Here is an 11,988-nt window from a genome sequence, read left to right as displayed (position 1 = left end):
ATATTCTTATATACTCCAAGACTCATGAGGAGCATAAGGAACATCTCAGACCGCTCTACAAATGTTAAAGGAAACTCAATTATATGCCAAGTCATCAAAATGTGACTTCTAGAAGCATGAAGTAAAATTCTTGGGACATGTGATGTCAGAGAAAGGGATATCTATGGACCCAGCTAAAATTGAAGCAATATTAGAATGGGAGCAGCCCTCGAATGTGTCAGAAGTGTGAAGTTTTCTTAGCCTTGCTGGTTACTATCGAAGATTTATAGAAGGATTTTCTAATATATCAAGACCTCTAACTAATCTAACGAAGAAGAACACGAACTTTAAGTGGGATCAAGATTGTGAGCAGGCATTTACCGAACTGAAGAAGCGGTTGACATCAGCCCCAGTTCTGGTATTACCGACAGAAGGAGAAAGATTCATCATTTATACCGATGCATCATATCAGGGATTACGATGTGTTCTTATGTAAGGAGGCAAAGCTATTGCATTCGTTTCACGGCAGTTAAAGACTCACGAACGTAATTACCCGACGCATGATCTGGAGTTAGCAGTAGTGGTTTTTACTTTGAAAATTTAGAGGCATTACCTATATGGGGAACAATTCGACTTATATTCAGACCATAAGAGTTTAAAGTATCTCTTTAATCAGAATGAATTGAATATGCATCAGAGAAGGTGGATGGAATTTTTGAAAGACTACCATTTCGATATTTCATATCACCCAGGAAAAGCAAACGTTGTGGCCGATGCCCTAAGCAGAAAGACACGAAGACTTGTGGCCAGTCTAATGATCAAAGAGTGAGAGATGCTAAATGTTATCAAGGATTTCGATCTGCAACTCCAGCTTGAAGAACCTCAGACGCATCTAAGTAACCTAATAGCACAGCCTGCCCTGGTGTGTAATTTTATTTTTTTATTTTCTTAAGTTTAATAGTTAAGTTTAACTTATTAATCTTTATAATTGAGATTAGATCATGATAAACTTTTCTCTTAGATTCGGCGTATTCTAGAAGCTCAGAAGGAAGACGTTTGGCTACAAGAAAAAGGAGCAGAAGGAATAGGGAAGGAGAATGCAGAATGGCGAATTGGCACTGATGAAGGAATTAGGTTTCGTGGAAGGCTATGTGTTCCAAACAAACCTGACTTGAAGCAAGAGATTTTGGACAAGGCTCATAAATCAAGATTCACTATCCATCCAGGGGAGACTAAAATGTACCACGATGTTAAGCGCCAATACTGGTGGAACAACATGAAGCGGGAAATCGCTGAGTACGTATCTAAATGTGCGACATGTCAACAAGTGAAGGCAGACCATCGAAGACCACCAGGACTCTTGCAGCCATTACCAGTCCCCAAGTGGAAATGGGAGCATATATCCATGGATTTCTAGTTGGATTTCTAATGACAGGTCGACACCATAACACTATATGGGTGATCGTGGACAGGTTAACCAAATCCGCACACTTCATCCCAATAAAGATTTCTACATTTACAGTGGAGTTGAGTAAAATTTATATTAAGGAGATCGTCCGACTTCATGGTACTCCAATATCCATCGTCTCCGATCGAGATCCCAGGTTTAAATCATGATTTTGGGCAAGTCTACAGGAAGCTTTGGGAACTACTCTTGATTACAACACAGCATTTCACCCTCAAACTGATGGGCAAATAGAAAGGATGAACCAAATTTTAGAAGATATGTTACACAGCTGCATTCTCGACTTCAAGGGTAATTGGGACGATCATCTGCCGCTGGTGGAATTCGCATATAATAATAGCTATCAAGCCAGCATTGGTATGACACCATTTGAAGCTTTATACGGAAGACCCTGCAGATCACCAAGCTGTTGGACCGAAGTAGGAGAAAGGACATTGTTGGGACCAGAACTTATTCAAGAGACCTCCAAGAAGATTGACATCATTTGGGAACGTATGCGCGCCGCCCAGAGTCGCCAAAAGAGCTATGCAGATAATCGACGCAGAGACTTAGAGTTTTGTGTGGGAGATCATGTGTTCATAAAAGTTTTCCCAATGAAAGGAGTTATGCGTTTTAGAAAGAAAGGGAAGCTCGCGCCACGTTTTATCGGACCCTTCGAGATCCTACAAAGAGTAGGAGTTGTAGCATACAAGCTGGCCCTACCGCCTCAGTTATCCAATATCCACAATGTATTTCACGTCTCCATGCTTCGAAAGTACAAGCCAAACAATTCTCATGTCATCGAATGGGAGCCGCTAGAGATTCAAGAAAATGTCACATATGAAGAGCAACCTGTGCGCATTCTCGATCGTAAGGAACAAGTACTTCGGACGAAGGTTATACCACTTGTGAAGGTACAGTGGAGTCATCACAGCGAGGAAGAAGCATCGTGGGAGCGAGAACAAGAAATTCGAGAAAAGTATCCTAACCTCTTTTAGGTATATAAATTTCGAAGACAAAATTTTATTAAGGTAGGTAGAATGTAATACCCTGTTTCTTTTAAACGGTGGATTCCACCGTTAAAACCGCCGTTACATATGATGTGGCCCACATAAGCTTTGGATGGCCCTCATTTTTTGGCTCATGCCCTAACCCTGTCAGGAAAAACTGATGAACGACGTGGATTTATCACATCAAAGTTGTGGGGCCCACTCTTCAAAAAAAATAAAAAAATAAAAAAAGAAGATGCAAAGCAAGTGTGGTGCTGATGCACGTCACCCACAAAGTAACCCCCTCTCCTCCACGACTCCCTCTCTTCCCACTACTCCGCGGTATGGTTGCGGATGGGAACCCATTCACCATGATTGCTATCATCATGGTGGGACCCAGTCCTCAATTTAAACCATTCATTAAACTCCCAACCCACTAACTCACCTGACATTATTTTTTTATACCCCATTTTTCTCATACTATCTAGAGAAAACGAGAGAGAAAATCATAAAAGAAAGGTTGTGAGAAGAAAAAGAGAGATCAGGAAAAGGGAGAGTATCCGTGAGGGTTTAACATCGAGTTCAGAGTTGATCACTCCAAGCTAGTACACGTAGAAATTAGCATCGCTTCAGATTATTTTCCTCCCATCACGCAATTTTTCCATAGCAGGTAGGTGATCTTTCCCTATTTGAAAAATTCATAAGAAATTGCCTTATATAATCTATATATTTAAATATTCATAAGGAATTCCCTATTGAAGAATATTCTTTATGTGACTACTGAACCAATGCAAATATTATTATTATTATTCTTCTTCTTTTTATTTTCTTTGCATTTGATATTATCTAGTGGGATGATGACTATTTATGTGATCAATTATTTTTTTTATGCAATGATTCTTACGGGTGCTCTGATATTATTTGTTACAATGTTTCCTTGTAAGTTAGATGCATCTTATGTGAATAATTATTTATTTTATGCAATGATTCTTATGGGTGCTCTGCCCAGGGTCATTCCCGAAATGATTAGCACGACACAGGTGCTCTGCCCAGGGTCATTCCCAATAGGATTGGCACGGGTGCTCTGCCCTGGGTGATTTCCTAAAAGGATCAGTACACACGGGTGGACTGCCCTGGGCTTTTGTCCCTAAAAGCTTATACCGAACACCGGTGCTCTACCGTGGGTCATCCCCTAAAAGGATCAGCACACATGAGTGTTTTGCCTACTCCAAATCTTAGCATCTTTAGAAAAGTTATGTTAAACAATTTATTCGTTCCATATTCATGAATGTCAAATTATTTACTATGATTTTACATCCAATGTTCGTCTTATTTTGATTAATATGTCAAGATTAAATTTGGTAATATTTGTGAGATTTTCAACTCGGGATTGATGTGATCCTATTGAGTTGTCAACTCATTATATTTAAACCGTTTCAGGTTATCAATATTTCAAAGATGCAGGGTACTACTATTACTAGTGGAGCATGGAACGTGGTTGGATGCACATGGCATGTCATTCTGCATAGAATAAATTTTATTTTATTTTAGAACACTAAATGTAGTAATGTTTGATTTGATTTTCTTATTTCAAGTTAAGTTAAATAAGTATACATCGATGAAATAATAAATTATGTAATTAGTTATCTTAGTTTGTGTTTGGATTTTAAAGTTTTGGGCTATGGTGGGAAAAAATGAAATGCTTATGAAATGGACATACTTTATCTTTTTATTTTTATTATTTTTATTTTAATTATATATATGTCATGGGTCTGGAATTCAGGTCCTGGACACCCTATTCGGGTACCCAAATTTTAGGGCGTGACATAAACACTTATCCTCATTAAGCATGGTGCATGACTTACCAGCTATTGAAACTCCAGAACATGTGTGTGAGGCGTACACACTCGGCAAGCAACAAAGGAACTCCTTCCCAAGTGGAGTGTCATGAAGAGTAAAGGAACCACTTCAGTTGGTTCACACTGATATTTGTAGATTACTTGAAACACCCTCTCTTGGAGGTGATAAATACTTTATTACCTTCATTGATGATTTCAGCAGAAGACTTTGGGTGTATTACATCAAAGAAAAATCTTCCTCTTTCACTATCTTTAAAATTTTCAAAGCTCATGTTAAAGTTGAAAGTGGTCACAAAATTAAAGTACTCAGATCTGACAGAGGTGGAGAGTACACTTCAAATGCATTTCGAGATTTTTACAGGGAACATGACATTAAGCAACAACATACTGCAGTTTACACGCCACAACAGAATGGAATTGCAGAACGAAAGAACCGCACCATCCTCGACATGATGAGGACCACGCTGAAGGAGAAAGGCCTACCAAAGAGCTTCTGGGCAGAAGTAGTTGCATGTACTACCTACCTGGTCAATCGGTGTCTAACCAAGAGCATCAAAAACATGACACCACAGGAGGCATGGAGTGGCTACAAACCGAGCGTGGCGGCCCTAAGGATCTTTAGGTGTTTTACCTACGCTCAAGTTCCATAAGCAAGAAGAAGGAAGCTTGATGATCGGGGCGAAAAATACATCTTCAACGGCTACAGAGAAGGATCTAAAGCCTACAAGCTCTACAATCCACTAACCAATAAAGTAGTGGTGAGTAGAGATTTGGTCTTTAGTGAGGAAGAAGCTTGGAAATGGAACGATGAAGAATCGACCAAAGATATTCTAGTCGAAACAGAAGAACCTGAAGAAAGACATGACCGTTAAGAGCAAATGCCCGCAACACCTTCTTTGGCCGCATCATCACTAAATAGAAGTCAAAGAGTACATTCCATCACTCCTAAAAGCACTCCATCAAGTTAACACTACCAAAAAAAGGGGCAAAGGCTACGAATAAAATCCGTAGCCATAGACCTATGGCTACGGTTTTAGTCCGTAGCTATTTCGTAACACGACTGTCATCGTAGGTGCCATAATAATAGGTCTGGAACCTATGGCTACGGATTTAATCCGTAGCTATAGGTTCAATAGCTACAGATATAATCCGTAGCAATTATATCTATAGCAAAAACTTCAAACAGCTATGGATAGTATTTGTAGCTGAAAGTCCATAGCAATAGGCCAAAATTGAAAAGGCTAACCTGTCTGATTAGTGGCTACAGATTTAATCCGTAGCTATAGGTTAAATAGCTACAGATATAATCCGTAGCAATTATATCTGTAGCAAAAACTTCAAACAGCTACGGATATTATTTGTAGCTTAAAGTCCGTAGTAATATGCCAAAATTGAAAAGGCTACACCTGTCTGATTAGTGGCTACGGTCAATATCCGTAGCTATTTTGTACATTGAAAAATTAAATCATTTGTTCATTCAGTTACCACCTGTACAATCATTCATTCATTCAATTACAATCCTTCATTCAATCAATTACATCATTCATTCATTCAATTACAATCCTTCATTCAATCAATTACATCATTCATTCATTCAATTACAATCCTTCATTCAATCAATTATAATTACAATCCTTCATTCAATCAATTACAATTACAATCAATTACAGTTACAATTACAATAATGCTAAAAATACAAATCTTTAGCTTCATTAGAGAAATGTGCTCGACTTCACCCTGAAATTTCAACAGCTTCGTATATTCCATCATCCTACAAACAATCATGTCATTCATAAATTAGAATGCCCATTGGGGAAAAGAAAGACAGTGAAAGAAGTGCATCACGTATCACCACTTTTTTTTTCTTAATGAATTAAAAAAAACTCAAAGAGGAATGAAATTGACATAAAAGAAATGGTCTCACCATATGATTATAGATTTTGGTTTAGGTTTAGGTTATAGGTTTAGGTTAAGGTTAGGCTATAGGCTATAATTAAGTTTAGGTTATAGGTTATAGGTTTTTGTTTAGGTTTAGGTTAAGGTTGAGGTTTAGGTTATAGGTTATAGTTTTTGGAAACTTGATTATAGGTTAAGGTTTAGGTTTAGGAAATCAGGTTCGGGTTCGGGATCGGGTTTAGGATTGGGTTTTAAAGTTTAGGTTTAGGTTAAGGAGTTGAGATTAGGATTAGGTGTAGGTTTGGGTTTAAAGATTTAAGAATACATTTAAGTTTTAAGTTTAGGTTTAAGTTAAAGGTTTAGGGAAAGGTTATAAGTTTAGGTTAGGTTTAGGTTTAGGTTTAGGTTTAGGTTTAGGTAATAGGTTATAGGTTATAGCTTTAGGAAATTGAGAATGGGTTATGGTTTAGGTTTAGGAAATCGGGTTCAGGTTCGGGATTGGGTTTAAGTTTGGATTTTCAAGTTGAGGTTTAGGTTTAGGTTAGGGAGTTGAGATTAGGATTAGGTGTAGGTTTAGTTTTAGGGAATTGAGTTTAGGTTATAGGTTTAGGGAGAGGTTAGGTTTAGGTTATAGGTTTTGGGATTTGGGAATAGTTTTAGGTTATAAGTATAGGTTTAGGTTAGGTTATAAGTTAAGGTTTAGGGATTTGAGTTTAGGTTATAGGATTAGGTTACGATTTAGGTTTAGGTTATAGGTTTTGGGATTTGAGAATGGGTTCGGGTTTAGGTTATAGGTTTTGGTTTAGGTTATAGGTTTTTGGATTTGAGAATGGGTTCGGGTTTAGGTTATAGGTTTTGGTTTTGGTTTTGGTTATAGGTTTTAATTTAGGTTATAGGTTATAGGTTTATGTTAAGGTTTAGGTTTAGGTTAAAGGTTTTGGGATTTGAGAATGAGTTCAAGTTTAGGTTATAGGTTTTGGTTTTGGTTTAGGTTATAGGTTTTGGTTTAGGTTATAGGTTTAGGTTATAGGTTTTAGGATTTGAGAATGGGTTCGGGCTTAGGTTATGGGTTTTGGTTTTAGTTTAGGTTATAGGTTTTGGTTTAGGTTATAGGTTATAGGTTTAGGTTAAGGTTTAGGTTTACGTTATAGGTTTTGGGATTTGAGAATGGGTTCGGATTTAGGTTATAGGTTTTGGTTTAGGTTATAGGTTTTGAGATTTGAGAATGGGTTCGGGTTTAGGTTATAAGTTTTGGTTTTGGTTTAGGTTTAGGTTATAGGTTTTTGGATTTGAGAATGGGTTATGGTTTAGGTTTAGGAAATCGGGTTCAGGTTCGGGATTGGGTTTAAGTTTAGGTTAGGGAGTTGAGATTAGGATTAGGTGTAGGTTTAGGTTTAGGGAATTGAGTTTAGGTTATAGGTTTAGGGAAAGGTTAGGTTTAGGTAATAGGTTTTGGGATTTGGGAATAGTTTTAGGTTATAAGTATAGGTTTAGGTTAGGTTATAGGTTAAGGTTTAGGGATTTGAGTTTAGGCTATAGGTTTAGGTTTAGGTCTAGGTTTAGGTTTAGGGAATTGAGTTTAGGTTAAAGGTTTAGGGAAAAGTTAGGTTTAGGTTATAGGTTTTGGGATTTGAGAATAGTTTTAGGTTATAAGTATAGGCTTAGGTTAGGTTATAAGTTAAGGTTTAGGGATTTGAGTTTAGGTTATAGGATTAAGTTTAGGTTTAGGTTTAGGGATTTGAGTTTAGGTTATAGATTTAGGTTTAGGTTTTAGGTTTAGGTTTAGGTTTAGGTTTGGGTTTTGGGATTTGAGAATGGGTTTGGGTTTAGGTTATAGGTTTTGGTTTCGGTTTAGGTTATAGGTTTTGAGATTTGATAATGGGTTCGGGTTTAGGTTATAGGTTATAGGTTTTGGTTTTGGTTTAGGTTATAGGTTTTGATTTAGTTTATAGGTTAACGGTTTAGGTTAAGGTTTAGGTTTAGGTTATAGGTTTTTAGATTTGAGAATGAGTTCGGGTTTAGGTGTTGAGGGTCAAATATTGCATATCAGACCCATTTATTGCATGGATTTACAAGCATGATACCGTTTAATAGCCTGCTTTAATTGTATTTGTAATGCAGAGTGTATGTACGAGCTTGGACCAAAAAGGGTGCTTAAAGCATGGACTTAACGCTCTAATGACACCAAAGCATGGGACGGACCCTAGGAGACCAAGATCGATAGATTTACACGCCAGGGATCCAAAAAAATCGAGGAATTGAAGCTCAAGCGGCCTGAAAAGTGTCCAGAATTCAAGATCATAAGGTTCCCACCATCCAATCAGTTCGAGACTCCATACGTGGCCTGAAGACCATAAATGAACCGTACACGTAAAATTTCATCCATTGGATCGCTGTGAAATTGGCCCAACAGACATATCAGCCCATAAAACCATTGATTTTGGGCCCGCCCGCTATCCAGATGTACTTGAAAATTGGTCCCAACGCGTTATCTGAGCTGACAATACGGATGGACGGAGCGAATTTCTCACAAACATCTCAGTGGACTCCGCATGTACATCGCGTGTACATAGTGCACCGCTGCCCGCGCCCCACCGGACGGTCAGCCCGGTCAAAGATGGGTTGACCCGTCTCCTTCTTCCACAGCAACAGCGGACGGACGCTGTCCGTCCGATTTTCATCAGTGGGCCCCCCTCGCTCCCCAGAAAGCTGATCTGGACCGTACATTCATTCCATAGGATGATCAAAACCAACTCCTAGGTGGCAGAACTGCAGAAGAAAGCGTAGATCGGATTTTAACCGTCCAAACGCAGGACGGACGGTAGGGAGAAAATACAGTGGGCCGCACTAAAACCTGACCAAAACCACTCCTTCCAGCTTTTTTTTTCGCCAGGAACCCAATGAACGGGGTGGATTTCTCTAAAAACCATACTGTAGGGCCCACCGATTGTCACAGCGTACCCTGTTTACGCAGGGACGCGCGTCCGTGAAAACCGGCCACGGTGGTCCGTTCTGTGATCATTATCAGGGTCAGATCAGTGATCCAGACCGTCCAAAATTCTTATAAGTGGGTCTTTACCCCAACCAAGAAGAAAAAAATGGAGTTTGGGACGTTCCTCCATCTCAAAATTCATACAAACGCAAATTGTTTTGCATTCGTATGCAAGCTGGCTGCGTAAAAATGGGTTCCGCAACCTATTCCGTTCGGGACTCGACAGCAGCTCTCGGAGGAGACTGTTCATCTTTAAAAGGAGGTCCCGGTCTTGGGTTTGAAGGGAGGACGGAACGGAATGGAAGTGAGGAAAGAGAATCAGCCTCATTTTGGGGAGCTACGGCTGCTGCTGTGAACGGCTGGGAGAGAAAAAGGGAGTTGCTGCTGCTGCACGTGGGGGAGGCTCGGTTTTGTTTTGGAACGTGGCTGCTGGCACATGTGACGGAGAGAGAAGGGCTGAACGTGGAATAGTTTGGCACGTGAGGAGCAGAAGCTGGACAAGGCACGGTTCTGGTTTTTCTTTTCTTTTTCTATAATCTAGCCCATATCATGTGTGGCTAAACCTCTTAGCTAGGGCTAAGAGGTGAAGCCTGTAGTGAGATGGGAGACTCCATTGTATGCTGGTAATTTAATCCAAATTTCTAAACTGAATTTGATATATTTAATTATTAAAGGAATATTTTTCCTAGCCTTTAATGGTCTGTTGTGACTGAAATTACAATGGGATTGCAAGGGCTTTGAATATTTCTTTCTTTTTTTTTATGTTTATGAAGTCAGGAAGCCCTGTTGTTCATCATTGCTCCATGGGCATGGTTGGATGACAGTACCCTTCCTGATCCTCATACATTGTTGAGTGGTTGGTAATTAGTTTAATCCTATTGTTTGCTTTGTCTCCTGGGCATGGTTAGATGATGGAATCCATTCTAATTCATATACCTTTCATCTCTTGAAAACCAGATCAAGTAAGTTCAGTTTAAATTCCATAAACATTGATGCAAGCATAAGATCTTCCTGATCTCTACAAGTGGATCCTCTGAATCCCTAGTTTCCTTCTTCTGAATTCCTTAAAGTTTTAGATAATTATTCCACAATTACTTTCTAAATTCTATTTGGTTTAGATCACATCTTAGTCTAGTTCTATTTCTACCTAGTTTCAGGAAGCGTACAAGTTTCAGTCCCTGTGGATTCGACCTCGGTCTTACCGAGTTTATTACTACATCACAACCCTATACTTGGGGAGTGAACAAGTTTTTGGCGCCGTTGCCGGTTACGATTCTTTGAAATTAATTAGTTTTAGAATTAGGTTAGGATTAGGATTTTACTTACTTTAGGATAGAAGTTTTTATTTTATTCTGTTTTTAGAACTTAACCTGTTTTCCTGTTTTGTAGGATCCTGACATAAGTTCTTAAATTGGTAATTCCTTCCTAATTTCTCTACTTTTTCTGTTTTTAGAATTAAGGTTTAAATCTTAGAAATTTTCTAACTCTAGTATCTTCTCATCTGTAGGAAATAGAAACTGGGTTATTTCTTAACTTTCTATTCTTATTTTAGTAACTTTCTAATCTTAACTCTTTTTTTTTGTCTCCTAGTTTATTTTTAGTTTATTTTTGTTTAGAAACTAACCTTCCTATTTTGTAGGCCTTTAAGATAGAAATCTCTAATTCGGTAAGCTCCTTCCCTACTTTTTATTTTTCAATTCTCTTTTAGTAATCTACTTTCTAGTTTAGGACTCTCTTAATTTATTTTAGAAATTTTCACTTTCTTTTAGGAATTCTTTCTTTTAGAAGCTAGTTTACTTCTATCTTTCTTTTAAAGAATTGTTCTTCTCTTTTTAGAATCTAACTTATTTTATTTTATTTTGTAGGTTTTAACTCAGGACTCCAATTTGGTAATTTCTTTCCAACTCTCTCTTTCTTGCTAGATTTTCCTAGGGTTAAGTTTTTAATTGAGGGCTGCGAGTGTTTTCATGCCCAAGTGGGCCCGTGACGACACTCGACGTCTCTTGACTGAAGGAGGATTGGTTGAGGGGTTGACTATCCATCGCAGGACTAGACACCGCTCGAAATCCCCTGAGTTAACTGAGGTTATGGCTGAAGACCAACCTCCTCCACTTCCACCCAGGGTGGAGGATACCCAAGATGAGAATGAGGTGCAACAGGCACCCCCGCCTCGTACTTTACGAGATTATCTACAACCGGCGGGAGTGAGTATGCCCTCATGCATGATTTTTTCTGAAAATACAGGACAAATGGACATCAAGCCAGGAGTTATCCAACTCCTTCCCAAATTCCATGGACTTGAATCAGAAAGTCCATATTTACATTTGAAAGAGTTCGATGAGATTATAGCTACATTATGTTTTCCTAATGTATCCGAGGATACAATTAGTGAAACTCTTTCCTTTTTCCTTAAAAGAGAAAGCTAAGACGTGGTTACATTCACTGCGTCCTAGATCCATTGGCACATGGAACGATATGCGGAGGGAATTCATAAAAAAATTCTTCCCACATCATAAAACGATTACCCTCGAAAAGCGATCATGAACTTTGCCCAAAAGGAAGATGAAACATTCTTCCAATGTTGGGAAAGGTTTAAAGATTTGGTCAGTTCATGCCCACAACACGGATTTGAAACGTGGCGCATTACAAATTTTTTCTATGATGGATTGACATCTTCCATGCGCCAAATGGTCGAGACAATGTGTAATGGAGAGTTCATCAATAAAGATGTTGACGAGGTATGGGATTACCTCGATAGTCTCATGGAAAAACACAATCATGGGACTATTACCCAATGGCGAACACCACGTCTAGGCCGACTCAATTAAA

At 38.7% G+C, this 11,988-nt stretch overlaps 1 non-coding gene across 1 annotated transcript; it reads right to left on the bottom strand.

Annotated features, from left to right (window-relative positions):
* Positions 1 to 11,682: 11,682 nt before the first annotated feature.
* On the bottom strand, positions 11,683 to 11,788 carry LOC131241725 (small nucleolar RNA R71). The gene has a single exon (XR_009169283.1). It is a non-coding gene; the product is annotated as a small nucleolar RNA R71 (small nucleolar RNA).
* Between the last annotated feature and the right edge of the window lie 200 nt (positions 11,789 to 11,988).

The sequence above is a fragment of the Magnolia sinica genome, chromosome 3 (assembly GCF_029962835.1).
Source record: "Magnolia sinica isolate HGM2019 chromosome 3, MsV1, whole genome shotgun sequence".
Classification (NCBI taxonomy): domain Eukaryota; kingdom Viridiplantae; phylum Streptophyta; class Magnoliopsida; order Magnoliales; family Magnoliaceae; genus Magnolia; species Magnolia sinica.
Note: the sequence above shows the minus strand (reverse complement) of the source record. Positions and strands in the feature narration are given on the sequence as shown.